Raw genomic sequence first — 25,763 nt, forward strand, 5'->3', positions numbered from 1 at the left:
ATTCATCTGTTGAAGGACATCATGGCTCCTTCCACACTTTGGCTGTTGTGGACATTGCTGCTATGAACATTGGAGTGCATGTGCCCCTTTCTACTACATCTGTATCTTTGGGGTGAATACCCAGTGGTGCAATTACTGGGTCATAGGGTAGCTCTATTTTTAACTTAAAAGGAACCTTCATACTGTTTTCCAGGGTGGCTGTACCAGCTTGCATTTCTGCCAACAGTGTAAGAGGGTTCACCTTAAAATTTGTATGGAACTAGAAAAGACCCCAAATATCCAGGGGAATGTTGAAAAAGAAAACCAAAGCTGGGGGCATTACAATGCCTGACTTCAAGCTGTATTACAAAGCTGTAATCATCAAGACAGCATGGTACTGACACAAAAACAGACACATAGATCGATGAAACAGAATAGAGAGCCCAGAAATGGACCCTCCACTCTGTGGTCAACTAATCTTCAACAAAGCAGGCAAGAATATCCAATGGAAAAAAGACAGTCTCTTCAATAAATGGTGCTGGGAAAATTGGACAGCCACATGCAGAAGAATGAAACTGGACCATTCTCTTACACCATACACAAAGATAAATTCAAAATGGATGAAAGACCTAAATATGAGACAGGAATCCATCAAAATCCTAGAGGAGAACACAGGCAGTAACCTCTTCGATCTCGATCACAGAAACTTCTTGCAAGACACGTCTTTAAAGGCAAGGGAAACAAAAGCAAAAATGAACAATTGGGACTTCATCAAGATAAAAAGCTTCTGCCCAGCAAAGGATACAGTCAACAAATCGAAAAGGTAACCTACAGAATGGGAGAAGATATTTGCAAATGACATAACAGATCTATAAAAAACTTCTCAAACTCAACACCCAGAAAACAAATAATCCAGTCAAGAAATAGGCAGAAGACATGAACAGACACTTCTCCAGAGAAGACATCCAAATGGCCAACAGACATGAAAAAGTGCTCCACATCACTTGCCATCAGGGAAATACAAATCAAAACCATAATGAGATACCACCTTATACCAGTTAGAATGGCTAAAATTAACAAGACAGAGAACAACAAATGTTGGCAAGGATGTGGAGAAAGGGGAACCCTCTTACACTGTTGGTGGGAATTTCAAGGGTTTTTAAACTCTGTGTCAGGAACCTAGGACAAGGACCAGATATATTCTTTATTATACCACATTAAGGGTATACTGAATAGATTATTATTTGCACAAACTTTGTAATTGGGGTAAGGGAGTACAGAATCACATAATTTAATCCATAAAAAGGAGATAAAGTACAAATACACAAAATTTGAAATGACAGAGGTAAGTAATGAAAACTGAGACATTTGGAAGAAAGTTTATTTTGAGACCACAGCGTGGGTGGTAGGGATACTCATTGCTACAAGATTGTTTCCTCATTGAATTAAGAAAACAATCCCATTTCAATTGTACCAAAAATAATAAAATACCTAGAATAATCTTAACCAAAGTGGTAAAAGACCTGTATTCTGGAAACTATAAAACAATGATGAAAGAAATTGAAGATGACACAAAGAAATGGAAAGATATTCCATACTTATAGATTGGGAGAACAAGCATTGTTAAAATGTTCATACTACCCAAAGCAATCAACAGACTTAATGCAATCCCTGTAAGATTACCCAACAGCATTTTTCACAGGAGTAGAACAAATAATCCTAAAATTCATATGGAACCAAAAAGACCCCAAATAGACAAAGTAATCTTGAAAAAGAGGAACAAAACTAGAGGTTTGACAATCCCAGATTTCAAGATATACTACAAAGCTGTAGTAATCAAAACAGTATAGTATTGGCAGAAAAAAAAGACACATAGATCAATGCAACAGAATAAAAAGCACACCACCAGTCAGAATGGCTAAAATTAACAAGTCAGGAAACAACAAATGTTGGTGAGGATGTGAAGAAAGGGGAACCGTCTTACACTGTTGGTGGGAATGCAACCTAGTACAGCCACTCTGGAAAACAGTATGGAGGCTCCTCAAAAACTTAAAAATAGAACTATCCTACGACCCAGCAATTGCACTACTAGGTATTTACCCAAATGATACAAATTTAGTGATCCAAAAGGGCACCTGCACCCCAATGTTCATAGCAGCAATGTCCACAATAGCCAAACTATGGAAAGAGCCCAGATGTCCATCAGCAGATGAATGGATAAAGATGTGGTATACACACACACACAGACACACACACACACAGAATGGAATATTATTCAGCTATCAGAAAAATGAAATCTTAGCATTTGCAACAATGTAGATGGAATTAGAAGGTATTATGCTAAGGGAAATTAGTCAGCAGAAAAAGACAATTATATGATTTCACTCATGTGGAATTTTAGAGGAAAGGAGGGAAAAATAAGATGAAATCAGAGGGTGAAACAAACTGTAAGAGGCTCTAAACTATAGGAAATAAACTGACAGTTGCTGGAGGAGAAGTGGGTAGGGGCATGGGGTAACTGGGTGATGGGCATTAAGGAGGGCACGTGATGTAATGAGCACTGGGTGTCATATGCAGCTGATGAATAATTGAACTCTACCTCTGAAACTAATGATACACTATATGTTAATTAACTGAATTTAAATAAAATTAGAAAAAAGAATAGAAAGCCCAGAAATAAACACACAATTATATGGTCAATTAATCTACAACAAAGGATGCAAGAATATGAAACGGGAAAAAGTCTCTTCAACAAATGGTGTTGGGAAAACAGGACAGCTACATGCAAAAGAATGAAATTGACCACTTTTCTTACACCATACACAAAAATAAACTCAAAATGGATTAAAGACCTAAATGTGAGACCTGAAACTAAAAATTCCAGAAAAGAGCAGAGGCAGTAATTTCTTTGACACTGGCTATGGCAACATCCTTCTAGATGTCTCCTGAGGCAAGGGAAACAAAAGCAAAAATAAATTATTGGGACTACATCAAAATAAAAAGCTTTTGCACAGCAAAGGAAATAATCAACAAAACTAAAAGGCTACGTACTGAATGAGAGACAGTATTTGCAAATGACATATCCGATAAGGGGTGACTATCCAAAATACATAAAGAACTGATACAACTCAACACCAAAAATACAAATAATGCAATTAAAAATGGGCAGAAGACAGGAACAGAAATTTCTCCAAAGAGGACATACAGATGGCCAATAGACACATGAAAAGATGCTCAACATCACTCATCATCAGGGAAATGCAAATCAAAATCACAGTATCACCTCATACCTGTCGGAATGGCTAAAATCAAAAACACAAGAAACAACGTGTTTTGGCAAAGATGTGGAGAAAAAGGAACCCTTGTGCACTGTTGATGGGAATGCAAACTGGTGCAGCCACCATAGAAAACATGGAGAGTCCTCAAAAAATTGACTGTAGAACTACTGTTTGATCCAGTAATTGTACTACTGGGTATTTACCCAAAGAATATGAAAACACTAATTCACAGCAATATATTCACCCTTATGTTTATTGCACCATTGTTTACAATAGCCAAAATGGAAGCAACCCAAGTGTCCATCAATAGATGAATGGATGAACAAGATAGTGTGTGTGTATACACACACAATGGAATATTATTCAGCCATTAAAAAGAATGAAATCTTGCTATTTGCAACAAGATGGATGGATCTAAAGATATAATGCTAAGTGAGGGGCATCTGGGTGGCTCAGTCGTTAAACGTCTGCCTTCAGCTCAGGTCATGATCCCAGGGTCCTGGGATCGAGCCCCACATTGGGCTCCCTGCTCAGCAGGAAGCCTGCTTCTCCTTCTCCCTCTCCCTGCTTGTGTTCCTGCTCTTGCTATCTCTCTCTCTGTCAAATAAATAAATAAAATCTTAAAAAAAAAAAAAAGATAATGCTAAGTGAAATAAGTCAGAGAAAGACAAATACCATTATTATTCAACTCATATGTGGAATTTAAGAAACAAAACAAATGAACAAAGAAGAAAAGACAAACAAAAACCAGACTTTTAAGTATAGAGAAAAAATTTGTGGTACTGGAAGGGAGGTGGGTGGAGAGATGGATGAAATAGGTGAAGGGAATTAGGAGTATACTTACTGTGATGAGCACTGAGTAATGTGTAGAATTGTTGAATCACTCTGTATTGTACACCTGAAACTAATATAGCACTTAAGTTAATTATACTTGAATTTTAAAAATAAGTTAATTAAAAAAAATTTTTTTTAAAGATTGTTTCTTTATTGTTGTAGTCCTCTTCTGTGGATAGAGCTAGGAAATATGAGTATTATATATGCACACCCACACACCCATACTTATAAATGTATATACACATATATAGCTGTATGTGTATTTAATTTTTTAACTTAACTAACCCATGAATTTGTGCTGCTATTTCCAATTCAACTTCCAGGCTACAGGGTTTTTACCTAACCTCTATAGTATATGTTTTATTTCCTTTTTTTCCACACTGAGAATCCTGGTTCTTTAGAACATAGGACATGATAGATGTAGAAATCCATATACTTGCTCATTTACTTTATGCCATTGAACATATACAACAGTGTCATAATAATATTCGTACTGCCACCACTACCAATGTGATTATCGAAAATATTTTTAATTTTTTACTTGTGATCTCTGTTTTCTCCCATTTTTACAATTTGTACTACATTTTTAGAGTACATAGTCATTATATGTTATTCTCTCACTGTTATTCTCATTTATTCTTAGTTCTATAAGTAACTGTATATTTAGTTACTGCCCCTTATCCTGTGTTGATGTTTCTTTAGTAGTTTTGATCTGAAGCTTATTGTTTAGTGGTTTCCTCAGGAAAGCCTCATGGGAACAATATTCCTTGAGTTGCCTCATGTTGCTAACAGTTTGTAGTTTATATACATGAAACTTATTCTTGCTCAATATAAAATTCTTGCCTCATTTTTTTCCTTCTGTGTTTTAAAATATTGCTTCCATTCCTTTGCTGTCACAGTCCGATAATAATCTAATTTTCCCCTTGTAAGTCACTTGCTCTTTGTGCCTTTTGCAGACTTCTTTTTCGTTAATTTCGGTAGAGCATATCTTGGTGTGTTGTTCATTCTGGATCTAAATTCTCAGAAACATAGTGTGCATGCTTTTTCAGTACATAGTTTTAAATGTTGTTTTGTTGTTTGTTTGTTTTCAGGAAAATTTTCTTAAAATACAGCTTTTGGTATTTGTTGTGTTTTCTTGCTTCAGTTTTCTTTTTTCAGGGGCTCTTTTTATCCATATGCTGGATCTTCTTTGCCTGGCTTCAATATTTGTTTCTTTTACTCAAAAATGTTTATATCTTTCTTCATATATTTATGTTTTTAAATTTTCTCTTTTTGTCTTCTTTTTCTCTTAAGACAAAAATTGTTACTTAATTTTGTCCATTCTTGTTTACTCTTCATTTTTGAAATTCTTTTTTTTAATTGTAATTCTTTCTTAAATTCTGTTACTTCATTTCTGCATTTTTCTCATTCTAACATGGTTTTTTTCCCCCATGGTTTGTATCGTTTTCTTAATCTTTTAGGTTGTTTTGAAATAGTAAATTACAATTTTAGTCTATTTTGTGAACAGTCTTTCTGGCATGCTTTCATTATACGTAGAAATTCTATCCTATTCAGTCATTATGCACCATTTCTCGAAACTATACAATACCACTTATGTAAGTCTTGGGAAAAACAAAAACGAACTTGAACCGTAATATAAACTCCAAATCTAACTACGATGGTAAATACAAAAGGCAGAGAAGCATGTTAAATAACATGACAGAGATGTATTCAACACAGAGACATTCTACAGGACAAATGACTCACCATTTTAAAAGAGGAAGAGAGAAAATGTGTAGGTTATGAGAAACCTAACAGATATGTCAACCAATAACAACGTATAGACTTTGTGTCCCAATCCCAGTTGAACAAACTGGAAAAAACAACAACAACAGAAAAACGTACAAGGCAATGGGAGAAGTATGAACAGTGATTGGATTATTTGTTGCTATTAAGGAAATACTGTTTTGTTTTGTTTTTTTAAAAAGGTTGGTAATGGTGTTTTACTCATGTTTTTTTAAAAAATAATCTTTATTTTAGACACTAAAATATATCTAAAACATATGTGTAGGATGATCAGAGCATATCTCACTGAAAAAGTAGTGTTTGAGCAGAGATCTGGAGGACGTATCTGAGGAAAGAGCATTCCAGGCAAATGGACAGTAAATGGACTTCAGTGAGACTAGTATGGCTAGAAAGGGAAACAGTAAGAGTTGAGGTAGGAATATATGGGGTGCTGGATTATTCAGGGTCTTGGAGGCTAATTACAGGACTTTAACTTTTATTTAGATAGGAGGGAAATGAGTGTGGTTTTAAACAGGGGAGTGAAATGGTAAGATTTACCTCTTAAAGGGATTATTCTGACTGTTTATTAATTAAATACTTTTTGAGCGACTCTTATGTGCTAAATCCTGGGAATCAAAACACAAAAATACCCACCTTCTTAAACTGATACTTTAGTAAGAAAGACTACACTAGAAAAGAGGCAAAGGCAAAATCAAAGAGACTCATTGTTAGGTTATACCAATAATCTAAGCAAAAGATGATAGAGGTTTAGACCAAGGTGGCAGTGGCAGCGGTAATGAGAACTGTTTAAGTCTGGATATATTTTGAAGATGGAACCAACAGGATTTATTAATAGATTGAAAGAAAAAGTCAAGGGGGCACCTGGGTGGCTCAGTTGGTTAAGCATCTGACTTTGGCTCAGGTCATGATCCCAGGGTCCTGGGATGGAGGCCCCCATCAAGCTCTCCTCTCAGCAGGAGTCTGCTTGTTCCTCTCCGTCTTCCCCTCCCCCCTACTCATGCTCTCTTTCTGAAGTAAATAAATAAAAACTTAAAGAAAGAAAAAGTCAAGGATGACGACATTTTCTTGTTAAAATGGCACAGAAGATAATTACTATTTGTGACTAAGATTTGTATATTACTTCAGTTGTCACCTTTTCAAAGTCAGAAGGATATCATGAAGCAGAGTACCTGGGGCTTGCTCATCTACATTGGACCTGAGTTCAAGTATAAACAATAGATTTCCCAGTTTTTATATCATTTCCATTTAGCCTCTTCCTCAAGAACTAATGGGCATAGATATATATATATATATATATATATATATATATATATACTTTATCTCTTTAATAGGTGTACTCTCCGGTATGATATGGTTATTAGAGTGCTAGCCTGGGAGTCAATGGAACCTCTAATCTGTTACCAGATTAAGCTGTGTGGCAATGACAAGTCTATTTAACCTCTCTAGCCCTTAATTTTCTCATCTGAAAAAATGGTAAGAAGTATACTCTAGTTTTGTCAATATTAAATAAAATATGATTTCAGAAATACAAAATGTTATGTAAAAACAAGTCAGTGATACTCTATTTTACTTCTCTCTGTTATTGCAGAATACAGTGCAAGTAAAGTAGAATCTAGATGACCTTGAGCACAGGCATAAGTATGAAAGAATATCTTTCACAATTTTGGTAATACCAAAATTGTGTGCTTTGCCAAAGTGATCAGTATAAAAACAGAATTATTGGGTGATAGATTTTGAAAGGAATAGAGTTAAAAGTTTAGTTTCTTCCTTTTAGTTTAAGGTACTCTCTTAGTGATTTAATGTTCTTCAATTTGAACAGAGTTTATTGAGGATATATTCTGTGTCAGTCATGGTATTCTGTACTAGGTATTCTAAAATCTCGTAAGAATGTTAGCACTGCTATTATATACAGTCAGTTACTTATCACGTCTCTCCTTTCAACTTTTTTTCAAAATAGGAATCTTCAGTATGTTTTCGCATATTAAGTTCAGGTCCAACTTAGGGGTCCCAGCTAATGTAAATAGTTTAAAAGGCCTAAGTTTTATGGTAACCCTGTACTAATTTAACAAGCCCAGGGACTCTGGTTTCCACCAAAAGCATTTTGTCAGCTTTCTTCCTCTCTGCTTTTATCCGCAGTGTAGAGAAGGCTAGAGGACTAGGACTTGAGCTCCCAGTTGTCAAATTTTGCTGCCTAAGTAACAGAAGACTTAAATCTATCATGGTTTCCTATATTTAAGAGCTGGTGAGCTCCTCTTATTTTTAATTCCTTTTCCTTGGAAGGGTGTTCTTTTTTTTTTTTTTTTTTTTTTAAGATTTTACCCATTTATTTGCGAGAGAGAGAATGAGAGACAGAGGGCATGAGAGGGAGGAGGGTCAGAGGGAGAAGCAGACTCCCCGCTGAGCAGGGAGCCCGATGCAGGACTCAATCCCGGGACTCCAGGATCATGACCTGAGCCGAAGGCAGTCGCTTAACCAACTGAGCCACCCAGGCGCCCTTGGAAGGGTGTTCTAATATTCATTCAGAAATATGACTGCTCATAGGATTTGTGTTAGATATTATTAAGCCCAAAAGATATGGTGTTTCCATTATTGTTGTTTAATGTTAAACTACAATTCCTTTTGAGCTATATGAGCTATTTATAAGTGATAATGAATAATTCATTTTGAGAGGCAGTGTATTTTTTCAGTAATTGATCTGAATAAAACTAATATTAAACATGAAGACACTAGTTAATAGAGTGGATATTAGCAATCATTTATTCAAATTAAGGTAGAATTCTTAATTTGATAAATAGAATTCTTTTATTTACAGAGTCAAGCCAATTGGGGTTGGTAGGTTGTAGAAAATTAATTTCTTACCATATGAGGAAATACATATTTTCTTTCTCTCATCATGGCATTAATTCAGAAATGACTTCTCCAGTTCCTACCTCTTCCAGGAGGAACATTGTTTACTCCTTCATAGTCATACTTCGCCTTTGTTATGCTAAAGTCAGAGTTTATATTTCTTCTTATGTGGATTAGAAATGCACCACAAGGAATACTGCAAAATAAATTAGCAGAATTTTTGCTTATTGTTGAGGACATTTCGACAGCTACACAGTGGGTGAAAAAGTTTTAAATTTACGAAGCAACATTATTACAACTGAATGGTACTTAGTCCTGTTTTTCAAATAACAAATGGAAGAAGTGGAAGATCTATGAGGCAGGGTTGCCTTTAAAAATGTAATTTTAATGCATTAATTACTGGGTGGCAAGGGCATAGGAAGAGGTAGGCCTTTTCTAGAAATATTCTCATCTCTATTTCTTTAGATACTCTCAGATTTATGTTAACTAACCTCAGGATTTGTATTTCTTTCTTTTTTTTTTTTTCTAAGCAATAGAAAAATATTCCCAAGACATTGCTGATTTTAGTTTTCAGATTGCCTTTGTCTGTAAGATAAGTAACATGAGTACAGGGAATACTTCTGGAAAGGTTGCTTATACCTAGATCAATTTCAAGTTAGAGCCTTTAAAAATTACCTGTATTTAAAAAAAATTACCTATATTATAAGACAATAGAATGTTCTGGATAGTGGGTAAAAGAGTAGACTAGTATTAGTAGATGAACAAACTTTTGGCACTCATTTTTGGTACCTCTACTTCTTAGGAAAGTAATTGAATATATTCAATCCTGTAATTTATTTTATAGTGGTCATTTAATAAAATGTTTACAATAATTTCTTGTCCTGAGGTTTATAAAGTATCAACATGGGACATCAAAATAGATAAACTTGACAGATTAATGAATTGTGAATTATATATTTCATCAAAGTACCTTTAAATGATTTTCTTAAATTTCCAGCTATAATAATAATAATGCATGCTCATTGTAGAGAATGAAAAATATAGAACCATGCAGAGAAAAAATTAAAATCAGCATTCATCATATCAGCCAGCATTAATGACTCAATTTTTTCATGTTTTCTTACAGTGTTTTTTCCATATGTATTTTTAAACTATTTAGTTTGAAATGATTTCCAACTTAGAGAAGGGTTGTAAGAAGAGGACAATTACATTTCTCCCCTATGCTTTGAGCGTTCCCTCTCTCTGCATATAGTACACCTAACCACAGTACATATTCAAATGTTTCTAGTTCTCCCAAGAATGCCCTTTCTAGCAATTTTGTTTTCCTACTCCAAAATCCAATCCAGGAGCATACATTGCCTTTACATACCATAGCTCTTGGTTTCCTTTAATCTGGAACAGTTCCTTGGTCACTCTCTCTCTTTCATGACACTGGCATTTTTAAAGAGTAGAGCCAACTGTTCTATATATGCAAAATTTCAAGAAATTGAAATTATTTCCATTATAATTTTATATCCTTTTTCTCATTTAGTATTATATTTTTAGCATTTTCTAGTGTCATTAATTGTTCTTTCAATTATCATTTTGGGTGGCTATATATTTTTTATTTTCATTAGTCCTGTATTAGACATTTTTACAATTTCTCATTTTTTTAGTATTACTAATACAGTTGGGAAGAACGTCTTATAAATAAATCTTAATTGTAATTTAAATTTCTGAATACATCTATCAAGTGTTTGTTAAGTGCTTACAACATGGAGCAATAAAACAAAAATCCTACAGAAGGCAATAATTAAATGTTAATCTCTATGATTCTGAATATAATTAGATTGGAAATTTGGAAATGGGGGAAATTACCAGATAATGAGGGTGCCCGATTTAGGAAACAGAAATATAGGGTATCCATTTAATTTTGAATTTCAGATGGGACACACAATATTTGGGACATCCACTAAAAAATTACTCATTGCATATCTGAAATTCAAATTTAGCTAAGTTTTTTGTATTTTATCTGTCAACCCTACTGGAGGATTGAGTGTTCAGAAAAACTTCATGATAGTGATAGAGGGAAGTGAAGACAATGTTTCATAGAATGAATGGCTTGAGAATGCCACTGAAGCAAGAGTGAGTGTAGTTTCTATGAAGTATAGTCCATAAGGATAAAGACTTTGTGTCTCATTCACTGCTACATCCCCAACCCCTTAAACAGTGCCTGCACACTGTAGATACTCCGTAAATATTGTCTGAATGAATGAGTGAATGAATAAATGAATGAATGAATTTGCACTATGAATAAAATCAGGTCTTTTGGGACAAAGGTTACCTGTTGTATCTAAGTTGATAAGAATCAAATTTCCATGAATTTGGAATACCTGGCAGACAAATTTGGACATCCTGCCTTCCTTTATTCAACTGAAATAGAAATGTGAAATATAAAGATATTTTTTAAATGAAATATAATGATTTATTAAGTTTCTGCCATTTATCAGATATCAGGGATACTTCGGTGAACAAGAATAGACATGACTTCTATACTCATGGATTTTAGTCTAGTGAGAGTGACAACATTATTTAATTAAACCACTCATTAATTTATAATTACAAATAGACACATATTATGAAAGGAATGTACTTTGTTCTGAAATCACATAAAATGAGGGTATATTCTTTTTTTTTTTTTAAAGATTTTATCTATTTATTTGCGAGAGAGAACGAGAGACAGAGAGCACGAGAGGGAGGAGGGTCAGAGGGAGAAGCAGACCCCCTGCTGAGCAGGGAGCCCGATGCGGGACTCGATCCTGGGACTCCAGGATCATGACCTGAGCCGAAGGCAGTCGCTTAACCGACTGAGCCACCCAGGCGCCCGAGGGTATATTCTTAAAAACCTAAGTTGGGGATAGGGTTATGTTGTGTCATAAGGGATAGATCCAGTTTCTTCTATGAAATCTTCATCTCCCCGAGTTTATAGAATACTCTTTAACAAGTGTGTGCTGTCACACTTGGTTCTTAGACAGCTTTGGTTTTTTATCTTAATATATGGATGATTTAGTAGGTTATATATTCTTTGAGGAAGGGGAGATTAGAGTAGGCAAAAAGGTGTTATGATTTATTTTTATCACCTGTAGTTTTCATGTGTATAATAGGTGTAAAATTTATGTTGACTCGCTGAAATTATGATGGAGCTTTTTGATAGCAGTAGATATGCCATAAACATCTAAGAGATTATTTCTTGATTCTTTGAGCATCTTAAAGAAGTTCATGGTGTCTAGATGTCATTCTTAGTTTATAGACCTTGAGTGGCAATTTTAGGTCGGGGATAGATGTCTAGTGATTGGCAGTCAGGGAGCTTTAATAACCATTGTTACATATTAACTTTAATCAAAGCAGTTGCTTTTGAATCTGCTTTCAGTATATATTGAAAATATGACTACATCTTACCACTTTTCTTGCCTTCCTTCTAGTTCCTGATGCTATCATCACTTTTCTGGATTATTACAATAGCCTCATAATTGCCCTCCCCTGGTCTTGTCCTGCTTGCAGCCACAAAAGGAAGATATTGGAAGCTTTTGAGCAGTGATGGTAGCATTATAAGCTCTGTGCTTTGACGTGGCCACATTGTTTTTAACAGATTGGAATAGAGGCATAGTACACATGTGTTACTTGGTATAGTAGTAGGCAATCAGGATAGCACAGTCAATTCTTAAAGACTTTATATTCTTGGTAGTTAAATAATTATCTGCTTGCCAATATTAGTACAGTTGACCCTTGAACATGGGTCACTAACCTCCCCATACTGTACTTTTGTAGAGTGTAAATTAATGCCTTAATAAAGCTACTTTTTAAAATTTTTTTTTAATTTTTTATTTATTTTAAAGATTTTATTTATTTATATGACAGAGACAGCGAGAACAGGAACACAAGCAGGGGGGGCAGGAGAGGGAGAAGCAGGCTCCCCGCGGAGCAGGGAGCCCAATGTGGGACTCGATCCCAGGACCCTGGGATCATGACCTGAGCCGAAGGCAGACGCTTAACGACTGAGCCACCCAGGCGCCCAAAGCTACTTTTTTTAAAGGACACTAAGATAACAAATAGGCCAACCACAGATGAGGAGAAAACATTTCCCAATTCATATATCTGACAAAGGATTATATACAGAATATATAAAGAACTCCTACAAATCAGTAAGATGACAAACAGCACAATAAAAAAAAAATTGGGCAAAATATTTGGACACTTCAACGAAAGGAATACTATAATGGCCAACGAGCACATGAAAAGGGGCTCAACATCCTTAATCATGAAGGAAATACAAATTAACAACACAGTGAAGATACCATTGCCTACCCACTTCAGTGGTTTAAGTTAATAGGGCCACCAAGTGTTGGCAAGGATATGGAACAACTGGAGCTCTCATTCTTTGCTGAAGGGACCACAAATTTGGAAAACTATTTGGGAGTTATTTTGTTTGTTTTATAAAGTTCATCATACATCTGACCTATGACTCAGCATGTCATTTACCCAAGAAGAGCAACAACGTATGTCCACAAAAAGACTTACATAAAAATATTCATAGCAGGAAACAGAAATGTCCATCAACAGGATAATTTTTCAACAAATTATAGTATATTCATATTATAGTACACTACTAGAAAATAAAAAGGAATGAACTACTGATATCCCCAACCACAAGGATAAATCTCAGAAAATATTATGTTAGCAAAAAGAGTCAGACACAAAAGAATATTTGTATTCTATATTTCATGTAAACAATCTATGATGGAAGTCAGAAAGTGTTCCTTCTTTGTTAAGGAGGCAAAGGGATTGACTAGTGAGGGATAGTAGAGAGCTTTCTGGGATGATGGAAATGTTCTGTATCTTGTTTGGGGTGAATATTTAAGATCTGTGCATCATATTGTACATTTATTATACCTCAATAACAAGAAAATACAAAATGCTATAAATGATAGCTAATTGTGAGCCAACCAAGCGATTCTATTAATGTTTCACCATTTTTTATAAGAAAAATAAATCCTGCGAACCATGAGAGACTATGGACTCTGAGAAACAAACTGAGGGTTCTAGAGGGGAGGGGGGGTAGGGTGATGGGTTAGCCTGGTGATGGGTATTAAAGAGGGCACGTATTGCATGGAGCACTGGGTGTTATACAGGAACAATGAATCATGGAACACTACATCAAAAACTAATGATGTAATGTATGGTGACTAACATAACATAAAATAAAATTAATTAAAAAGAAAAAGAAATCCTGCGTCTCTGTTTCTAGAGAAAGAAAACAGTTTTTTAGTTAATGCTATTTTTTATATACTTATATATGGGACACAAATTATGAAAAGATTATCTAAACAAATTGACTAAAGATTACCTGTGGAAAAAAGTAAATATTTTGCTTTTTTGCCTTTGCATATATATTGAGGAAAAAAGGTGATTTCCCACGGTAGGCTCTTGTACTCTGCTCTCTTACCATTTCTTGTGGTAAAATGTGAGCTATAATGTTCTGACCATGGTAAAGTAATTATACATTGATGAACTCCTTTACTCTCCTCTTATATTTTTCTTTTTTCTTTGTAATGAAATATTTAATATGATCAAAGAATATGTGTAACACGTTAAAAGCAGATGCCTCTGCTTCCCCCTCCATTTGAAGTATTTAAAGCTTTAGCAGTCCCTTGCAGAGCTATGCCTATTCTGATTTTGTATTTTCATTTCCTTGCAGGTGTATATATCTATCCCTTGCATATGTACATATATATGTGTATGTATACATATATGTGTGTATATATACATATATGTTTTTATACAGTATATTATGTGCTTCACTTTTAGCTTTATAGAAATGGTGTATTATGATATTGCTCTTTTTCTTCAATAATAGGTTTCTCTGATTCATCCATGTTGCTGTATGTAGCAAAGTTTATTAATTTACATTGCTATATAATTTTCTGTTGTTAAAATATTTTTTTGGTCCCATTTCCTTTCTCATTCTTTGACCCCATTTGTTGTTAAATCAGCAAAATTATCAGTGACTTCACATGTATGGAATGCTTCTAACAAAGAGTTGTAATTATGACTTGGAAATATAGATACCATTAGAAATTCCTTCTATTCCTATAAGCATAGTAAGCTATATGATTTGCATTTTTATAGTAGGGTATGAATTATATAGTTATAATGACAGCTGCAGGGTAGAAAGTTTTAACACACTAGAATGAAATTTATCTTGGAGACATTTTTGGTATCTGAAGATCCACATGCCCCATATGGTGCCACTGAACCAATGAGTTTGAAGAAATTATTCTTACTGCTGAAACAGCACAAAGTACAAATTACTCTTTTTTATACAAATTTATTATCTTTTCAGCTAAATTTCTGTATGAATAATTATATGTATAAAATATAGACTATAAATATAATGTCCTTCATCACACGTTAGTGTGATTTTCCTCCATGTTCCAGTAAATGGTACTGTATTTTCTAAATTTGAAGGTTGTAACAAAAAAAAGTTGCAGGTCAAAGTTAATACCAAGTTATAAGATATGAAGCTTAGAACATTATCATTCACTATAAAGAATAACCATAATTCTGATAGGTTTTTCTAGTAGTCCATTTTGATATTAATATTTGTTCTAGTGAAACAGTGTTTTGTTTCTCACAGAATATGGTCCTTTATAAAAGAACCCCAAAGTATTTACATAAAAACGTAATTTTGTGTACATGCAGATATAGCTTATTTTTATTCATAACCATAGTATTTTTTTAAAAGATTTTATTTATTTATTTGAGATTGAGAGAGCGTGAGCAGTGGGGAGGAGCAGAAGGAGAGGGAGAAGCAGACTCCCCACTGAGCAGGGAGCCTGACATGGGGCTCAATCCCAGGCCCCCAGGATCATGACCTGAGCCAAAGGCAGACACTTAACTAACTGCACTACCCAGGTGCCCACATAACCATAGTATTATAGTCATTGTGGTAAGCCATTTTATTAATGTAACCACAGGCTTAAAATAATATGAAATTTGGTATAAATTTAACTTTTTAATATAATTTGTATTAGGGGCTGACTTTTTTCATCACATTTTTTTGTTGAGAGAGAGACAGAGTGTGTGCAAGAGCGGGGTGCCAGAGGGCAGAGGGAGAGGGAGAATCCCAAGCAGGTTCCACGCCCAGCATGGAGCCCAACTTGGGGCTTGATCTCACAACCCTGAGATCATGATCTGAGATGAAATCAAGAGTCCAGCACTCAACCAACTGAGCCACCCAGGCGCCCCCTAATAACATTTTTTAACTCATTCAACTAATTAACTTTTTTTAAGTCATTGGTGTGAAATCCCTTTTGCTGTTTCACAAATCAGAATCATGGATCAAAAGAGAGGGAGAGGGGGAGGGATTGGAGGAGAGAGAGGATTGTGAGAGAAACTTGTTATGATTTCTGTTCCTAAGTGGCATCATACAGAAAGTTTAAAATTAAATATACAGTATTATAAGTATCTCATTGAAATGCAGGACAATCAGAGACTGATCTAAAGGTAATCAAAGATAACCAAGTCTTCGGAGGATCTTCTTTCTAGGTTGCACTGGTGAGAAAGGACATAGAAGTGAAATAACTCTGATGTCAAATCAGAGATTTTTTTCCCCCTAAATCAACGTAAAAACTTGACTTTGTTGGTCCTACCCGTAGACTCAACCCCCTAGTGAAAGTAGGCAGAGCACTCTTTTTCGGTTGACCAGGCTGAGACTCCCTTCGTCTTTATATCATATATATCACTGCACATAGTTTTTTAGAAGCCTAGATCTCTAATAACAATAACAGTAGTTCTCCATGAAGCAACTGAAACCCCGTCTGAAAGACATTATGCATTTGTTTTCTTGAATGGGGAAGGCATTATGGGGAGGGAAGGCTTATTAACCTGATTAAAAAAAAATATGTAAAGGGTGGAATTTTATTTTAATAAGTCATGCAGCAAGGAAATTTAGGTTATTGCAGCTCCAGGACAGCAATTACTTAAATATTGACAACCTATACATGTTTTACATGCCCGTTTGCTCTCCTGTTCACTACTGAAATGTAGTTACCATAGCAATGAACACATCACATGGTTCCTGTGCTAGTTCTAAAATAGAGAACAGCAATATGCCATATGAGCCATGCTTATTTTCTACATAAGGGCTGCATCTACAACTTGAGGCCATTCCATACCCTTCTCGGTGCAGATAGCTTGTCATTGATTTAGAAAGCTTTTAAAGTAAAAAGCAATTGGCAAGAGTACATATCAAGTCTCCAACCTTTCTTGTACTATATGGTATATATTCTTTGCCACTGAGCTAAAAGGACAGCTTTACTAGCTTTGACCAGCAGGGACTCTGCTATTATATATTTAACCAAATATCTCTACTGGAATATCAGTACCACTCAGGAGTTTAGACGGAAGGGGCATTTATACCAGGGATGGAAACATTTTCTCTGTCTTATTGACCAATCCTTAACCAATCTTAGCTTTTCTCCTACTGTTTGCTTTTATGTCTCAAGTTTTTAAAAAATAGGATTCTTTTGAGAATTTGAGGAGAGGAGGATGCCAGGCACAGTTGGAGATATGCTATTAGTTCCCTTTTAGGACCATTATTGCTCTGTAAGATTTAAGCATAGGTCACACAGCAGTGTATCAAAAAGGACTGCAGATTTCTGTGACTGATGCTGTCAGGTCCCCACTTCTACCTTACTCTTGCATTCTTTTAGAGTATGTAGTAGACTGTTAGACCTCAAGAAGTAAAACAGGTGCATACTGCCATTACTGTGGATCTTACATATTTACTTGAAATAGTCCAAGTACTATAACATGTTAGTGAATGATGCTACTCTGTAACTATTTCTAACATATAAAATAAGCACTGGGATAAAATAAGGAAATATAAGGAAATTTCAATTTGAGCTGCCAGTTGTACTACACCTATTGTCACTAGAACTATAAATTAAAAATTTTAAATATTATGTACTGAAACTACTAGAAACAGCTACACTAGAGGTAATGGAGGACTCCAGTGCTTTATTTCCTCATTACCTTATACTCTTGACTAAATTTTGTAAGAGGTGAATCACAGGTCTTCACACACAAATTAGTAAATTTAAGAAGCTAAGGGTGCCTGGGTGGCTGTCGGTTAAGCATCTGCTTCAGCTCAGGTCATGATCCCAAAGTCCCGGGATCCAGTCCCACATCAGGCCCCCTGCTCAGTTGGGAGTCTGCTTCTCCCTCTGCCCTTCACCCTGCTCGAGCTCGCTCTCTCTTGCTTGCACTCAAATAAATAAATAAAATCTTTTTAAAAAAAAGGAAGAAGCAGCTAAATAGGCGTACGTATTTGGCTGGCTGGCTACTACTAATGGGGGATTTATGTTGATTGTTTAATATTTGTGTGTTTTTTCATCTCCTTTTATAATTTGAAAAACATGTGATTTAGTATTACATAAACTATGTAGGTGTGCCTGGTTGGCTCAGATGGGTAAGTGTTGGACTCTGGATTTCAGCTCAGCTCATGATGTCAGGGCACTAGAATTGAGCCCCATGTCAGGCTCTGCGCTCAAGAGGGAGTCCGCTTGAGGATTCTCTCTGTCGCTCCCCTTCTGCCTCTCCACCTGCTCGCACGTGTGTTTGCAAGCACGCGATCTCTCTCTCTCAAATAAATCTTTAAAAAAAAACAAAACTGTGTAATATGGGTACTTTTATATCCAGATATAATTTACAACAAAGTAGAGCAAGTGACCAGAGATGTCATTATAATCTTGTACTTGAACCTTATTTTTTTTTCCTTGGTCATTATTTAAAAATGGTACACTACACTGATGAACATAGAGGAAGGAAAGGAAAAATAAACTAAGATAAAAACAGAGAGGAAGGCAAACCATAAGAGACTCTTAACTATAGGGAATAAACTGAGGGTTGCTAGAGGGGAGGTGATTGGGAGAATGAGGTAATTGGGTGATGGGCATTAAGGAGGGCACTTGATGTAATGAGCACTGGGTATAATATGCAACTGATGAATCACTAAATTCTACCCCTGAAACTGATAATACACTATATATTAACTAACTTGAATTGAAATAAAATCTAAAAAAAAATTAATTAAATTAAAAATAAATAAATAAGACTTTCTAAAAAGAAAAAAGGTTGTACACTACAGAAATAGGTAATACAGAAAGAAAACTCTTTTGTAATCCCACCACATCTCATAGTGAGATAATCTCTTAGTTTGGGGTATGCCCTTCCAGATTATTTTTTATTATAAGAAGTATTAAAAACATTTATTTTGAGAGTATACTATACTTGTGCTTTGCAGCTTTTTTCTTAACAACCTAGATTGCTTTTCTTGTTAATATAGACTTTATCTTCCTTATTTTTTATAATAATTGTATTATTAAATGACTGTACATAATTTGTTCTATTGAAAGCTATTGGGATGTTGTCTATTTTTTGTTATTGTAAATAGTGCTCTGTTAATATATGCCTTGTACTTTTTTTAAAAAGATTTTATTTATTTATTTGACACAGAGAGAGAGCGAGCACAAGCAGGGGGAGCAGCAGAGGGAGAGGAAGAAGCAAGCTCTCTACTGAGTAGGGAGGCTGATGCGGGGCTTGATCCCAGGACCCTGGGATCATGACCTGAGCCAAAGGCAGACGCTCAATGGACTGAGCCACCCAGGCGCCCCTATGTCTTGTACTTTTATGTAAATTTTTCTGTAGGCTCAATTTCTAGAACTATAACTGCTGATTCTTAGGAAATGAAAATTTAAATTTTGATAAATATTGCCTATTGCCCTAAGTGTTTCTACCAAATCATATCCCCAATTTAAATGTGTTTTTAAGCTTTGCTGAAATGGTAAATTTTAAATGACATCTCATTGTTTTAATTTGTATTTCTAGAGTTATTGTTGAAGTTCCACATCTTTTCATGTTTCTAAGCCATTTGTATTTTCATCTTCTGTTCTCTCCTTAATTCTTTGTCTGTCTTTCTTTTGGATGGTTCAGTTTTTCCTACTAACTTTTTTCTTTTGTGTTTCCTTTCCTTTGTTCACTAGGAAAAATTCCTAATTGACTTGTAAATGTTCCTTCCAGTTTGTCTTTTGTCTTTATTTTTGGTGCTTTCTAGTATATGGAGGTTTTTAATTTATATATAGTTAGATTTATTAGTCTTGTTTTTTATAGCTTCTAACCCTTATTTATTAATATTGAGTTGTACATTTCATATGGGTCTCATGTACATATTCATTCACTTGTTTACAGAATCTAACCATCTGAGTCCTATAGTATATCAGGTGTCTGCTAGATGATGGGTCAATAGTCTATGTACAATCTAAGGATATCATATTTGCAACAATGTTTTAGCGTAGCAACAGGTCAAATTTTCTAGAATGGTTAGCAGGTACTTCTGGATATTGCTGTAAAGCAAATTAACACATAACATGACCAAGTTCTCTAGAATTATTAGCAGCTACTTTTGAACATTATTGTAAATTGAAAATAATGTGTAATATGTAAAGCAAAAGTAAAAAGCTACATATAACAACAGATAAGTAGTTTGTCCTTTTTTGAAATTTAACTAGTTTAGTCTTTTATGTGTCTTAATATTTACTATTAGTTTTGTGGCTAATACATCTACACCTTTCTTAGTTATGGTATTATTATGAAAGACATGGCTACTGGCATTTCACACAGAGCAGGAAAAATTCCTTTACATAAAAGGCAAACCACAATTATCCTCATCCTACATACTGTTCTAGAAATTATTAAATCAACAAATATTTATTGGGTACCTGTTTTATTGCTGGGCTCTTACAAGAAAAAGTAGCGAACTATTTAATTTAATCTCTGCCCCCAATGTGGGGCTCAAACTCACCACCCCAAGATCAGGAGTTTCATGCTCCACTAATTGAGGCAGCCAGGTGCCCTAGAATGTTTTGTTTGTTTCCTTGTTTGTTTTTAATGTGAGTTACAAACCTGTCTTCAAAGAGCTCATGGTGGTCTAGTTTGGAATGCATACCATTAAGTACTTTAAAAGTTAAATGATAAAGGAAAAAAAATTAAAAATAAAAATTAAATGATAGGTGAGCTTGGGTGGCTCAGTCAGTTAAGTGTCTGACTCTTGATTTTGGCTCAGGTCATGATCTCAGGGTTGTGAGATCACGCCCCATGTTGGGCTCTGTGCTGGGCATAGAGCCTGCTTAAGATTCTCTTCCTTTCCCTCTGCCCCTCTCCCCTTCCCATCTCTTAAAAAAAAAAAAAAAGTTAAATAATTAAATTATAATTATCCAATGATGTATAAAGACCTCTTCCCAAAACCAAAATAAAATAGAAAAAACTGTCTCTTCTGGAGCAGTATTATCTGCTAAGGAAATGTTACTGGTGTGGAAGCTTTGGCTACAGTCATTTCTAGAATGTAAAATGAAGAAATCGTAAAAAGTCTCCCACTCCCCTTCACTCATTTTGCCTATCCCTCACCCCCACCCCCACCCCCCGGCAACCATCAGTTCTCTGTATTTATGGGTCTGTTTCTGCTTTTTGTTTGTTTTTTTATTCATTTGTGTTTTTTTAATTTTTTTTTTTAAAGATTTTATTTATTTATTTGACAGAGAGAGAGAGATAGCGAGAGCAGGAACACAAGCAGGGGGAGTGGGAGAGGGAGAAGCAGGCCTCCTGCTGAGCAGGGAGCCCAATGCAGGGCTCGATCCCAGGACCCTGGGATCATGACCTGAGCTGAAAGCAGACGCCTAACGACTGAGCCACCCAGGCGCCCCTGTTTTTTTTTTTTTTTAATTCCACAGATAAGTGAAATATGGAATGAAAGGTACAGCATAGGGAATATAGTCAATGATACTGTAATAGCACTGTATGGTGACAGATGGTGGCTACACTTGTGGTGAGCATAGCATAAAGTATAGGCTTGTTGAATCACTATGTTGTACGCCTGAAACTAGTGTAATACTATGTGTCAGTCAAACTTTAATTTTATTTATTTATTTATTTATTTTACAAATGAGGCAATTTATTGACCCAGCATTTGTTGTAATGCTTCTTGTTGGCAGCTGCCACCTGTCCAGCGATTCTGTCCAGATCTCTCTGTCCCTGAGGTGTCAGTTTGCAGCCCCTATCTTGGTCCTTTTCCACCATTTTCAGCCCCTCTAGGGCTTGGAGGACCCTGCGAGCCACGCGCTTGGAGCCTCTACGGAAGTGGCTGGGCATGACCCCATTTCTCTGACGTCCCCCGTAGATCTTGGTCACGGAGCTGACCCCAGCACCGCCCCGGAGGTCCAGGCGCCGTGCTGTGGAAGCAGCTTGTGTGTAGAACCAGTTTTCATCATAGGGAGCAGCTCTTTATTCTTGGCCAGCTTGATAGTGTCCACCCATTCAGGGACTTTCAGCTTCCCAGACTTTTTGAGGAAGGCTGCCAGAGCTCTGATGAACTCCTGCTGGTTCATGTCTTTTACAGTAACTCCAGGCATCGTGCGGCCGCCGCGCTGCCAGCCAGGGGAAAGGGCAAAACTTTAATTTTAATGAAATGGTATTTAAAAAAAAGAAATCATCAAAAAAACTGAACGTGGCCAGTTTACAAGTAGGCAGAATACACAGTCATCTGAGAGTTTATGAATTTAAGTCTGCGTTTTCCACCACTTGCCAGTTACTCCTTTGTCTTAAAGCTTTTACTCTATTAAAGTTGAAGGACCTTTTGGAAATTTTAGCATTTTAAATGTTGTCAAGTATTAACACCGCAGTGTGAGTAAGTTTAAGAGCCTTTCCTCATCTCAGTTTTGGATAGGGAAGGTAAGAGACAATGAGAAGACTAGTAGTCTGAGGTAAGGGGAAAAGATAAACAGTGTCAATCTGGGGATAGGGCATCAAAGGTAACCTTTGAACACCTCAAAGCTTCCCCTGAAAATAGACTTCATCCGCCCAATATACACATGTCTGTTCCTCAGCTTCACTCATTTTATTGAAATAGATTGGAATTGTTAAAATATTTTAAGGTGGGGCGCCTGGGTGGCTCAGATGGTTAAGCGTCTGCCTTCGGCTCAGGTCATGATCTCAGGGTCCTGGGATCGAGTCCCACATCGGGCCCCCTGCTCCTTGGGAGCCTGCTTCTCCCTCTGCCTCTCTCTCTCTGTCTCTAATGAATAAATAAATAAAATCTTTAAAAAAAAAATTTTTTTTTAGTATTTTAAGGTGTTCCCTGTTTATAATTTATAAAGCATCATTATATGAATCAGAGTTAAAACAGAAGCAGAACAAGTAGATACAGATGTAGGAATTTGTTATAAGACATTGGCATATGCAGTTCTGGAGGCTAGCAAAGTAAACCCAAAATCCAGTTAGGAGAGGAAGATCATAAATAGGTTGAAATCCTGTGGACATAAGCTGGTTAGTCTCTCAGCTCAGGGAAAGCCTAAGCTCTCTTTTACAGGGCTCACCTAATTAAGTCAGGCCCACCTGGGATAATCTCCCTTTGATTAACTTAAAGTCAACTGATTAGGGACTCCAATTACATTTGCAAAATTCCATCACAGCAGCAAGTAGATTAGTGCTCGACTGAATAAATAGGGAAGATAGTTCAGCCTAACCAAGTAGACACATTAAAAAAAAAAAGCCGTCGTAATCCTTTAGACATCATTTAAATAATTCTTTTCTTGATCATAATCATCGTAAAAAATACTTCCCCTACAACTAGTAACTCCACAGATATTTTCAGGTAATATAATCATACTAAAGGAACCACAGTCACACTCAGAAAATAAGCTTCATCACTGGTCATAAAACAAGACTTAGAACTAGAGGGTCCCCTTAAGAGGCCATCCGAATCTGTCCCTTCTTTTTATAGTTGTAAAATCTGAAGGCCATAAAGGCTCTCAACTTAATTTTTGTTTTTTAATACCACAAAAGGAAATACCTCATTTAGGAGTATGTTTTAATTGACTTAGTCTTTCACCCGAGGCCCTATAAGAATTACCTAAGAAAGTAGGTGGGACACTGAAAGTAGTCCATTTTCAGTTCAATTAAACTAGTTGTCACTTTATATTGCTATTATATATAAGAGATCCTGGTATGCAAAAATATGTTTCTTAGGGTGCAAAACTGAAAATCTGGATATTTAATGAATTTTGTAGACATGGCTTTTATCAGAATGAATTTTGTACTCTTTGGAGGATCCAAAGCATGTTCTAAAAGGTCTTGTAAGGATTAGTGACACAGTTTTACTGTTTCTCCATTGCCTTGCCTCCCAGCTTTACCTTATAATTTTTTATAATGGATCCCCAAACTTTGCCCTCTGATATTATGGTCTACAGTTAAATTCAAGTGACATTTAGTTGGGAGGGTTTTTTTTGGTGCTTAGTCATTTATATCTGATGTTCTTGAGCATTTACACAAACTTCTCACCACTAAAGGTCCCTAAAAACCATTTATTAATTCAAAAAATTTTTAATTACCTTCTAGGTACCAAGTACTTCTCCTGATAAAACAGTGAGCAAGATAGATAGTCTAGGAGGAAAGTGAGCCAGAGAAACACCAGCAGTAATTGTGGAAAATACCATTACAGGAGAAGTATAAAAATATGATTCATGTCTTTTCTTTATGGCCCACTGCCTGCACATACTACATACTTGATAAATGCTTTTTGAATAAATAAAGCCTATATGGCATTTTTAAAGGAATATAGACTTTAAAAATATATGTCTATAGGGTACTTTGTACAGAACTAGGGCAAGTAGAACAGGTAGAAAAGCCATAAAAAGTTTGATTTGGGGATGGATTCAAGGACTAGAGTATATTGGAATGGGTGCAAACCTATTTTCACTGATTAGCAATTTGTTTCATTTTCTTTAGAGATGGTCTTACTTGCCTTGTTCATGACCTTTAACCTTTGTTTGAAATTAGTGCATCAGTTTGTGCTAATTGGAATTGCCAGTGACCAAGTGAATATGACATATCTATAAAAGAACAGAGAAAATTAGGTCCTTATTATGTTACTGCATCACTAATCCAGGCTTCCAGCTAAATGCCAGAATATAAATTAGATCCCTTATCAAATGTGGCACATAAAATTTTAGGATCCTTTTTAGTGTAGTACATGTGCTTTCAATAAATGCCTGCTTTGGCAAGAAATTATATCAGTATTCTTTGTGTCAAATACACTTGCATTATATTTTATGCTCTATAACTCTAAAACTGTCCTTGCAAACCAGGTCAAGGGCAAAATTAAATTTGGTTTCTGGATTTAGTTTTACATTGAACAAATACCATTTTTTCTTTGTTTGGTTATATTGTGATATGGTTATTTGCTTTATTTCGTTTTTCAATGAGAACAAAATTCAGAATCCATAACACTGTCTGTCCACTAACTATTCTGCTGCCACACTGGCCTATTTTCAGTTTTAAAAACCATTGAACTCTTTCTCCTGTCCTCTCAGGCTCTTTGCAAATGCTCTTCCCTCTGCCTTGACCTATTTTTACCCCATTATTCAGTATTACTCACCCAGTTAACTCTTACTCATTCTTTAAGCCTCAACTATCAATCTCTTAGAGATTCCTTCTTCATCCACACCACAACCAGCCTTAAAATACAGTTTTAAACATCCCCTTTAATATTACTATATTACTAGTTTTTAACAGTCCTTGGCACGTAGTGGGTGCTTACTAAGTGAAAGGATAGATTAATATATTGAGTACTTACTATCTTCTAGTCACTATAAAATTCCCTCAAGGAACTTTCTCAAGTCTGAATTTCAAAGGCCCATGTTACTTTGTAAATAATATACCTACTTTTACTTTAGGGGACAAAATTAGCAGTTCTGAGTGAAATCAGTATAAAAGATATAAGGATATACATTTATATAAATGCATGTATACATATGTTTGTGTATGGCACGTTGCAGAGTAAAGTGAATATTTTACTGTGGTTGCTGTCAAGAAACCTTGAAAGCTACTACTTTAGTGAATACTGTTGTACAATAATTGCCTTACAAGTATGTCTCGAAAAACAACCTGTTT

At 35.6% G+C, this 25,763-nt stretch overlaps 1 protein-coding gene and 1 pseudogene across 6 annotated transcripts in view; one reads left to right on the forward strand and one right to left on the reverse strand.

Moving 5' to 3' along the window:
• Window positions 1-25,763, forward strand: part of ADK (adenosine kinase) — a 508,350-nt gene that overhangs the window by 363,336 nt on the left and 119,251 nt on the right. The window lies entirely within an intron of this gene.
• Window positions 21,751-22,261, reverse strand: LOC123845600 (small ribosomal subunit protein eS19-like; annotated as a pseudogene).

This window comes from Mirounga angustirostris, unplaced genomic scaffold, assembly GCF_029215605.1.
Source record: "Mirounga angustirostris isolate CCGP_5_RB_7025 unplaced genomic scaffold, mMirAng1.0.hap1 SCAF_6, whole genome shotgun sequence".
Lineage (NCBI taxonomy): Eukaryota > Metazoa > Chordata > Mammalia > Carnivora > Phocidae > Mirounga > Mirounga angustirostris.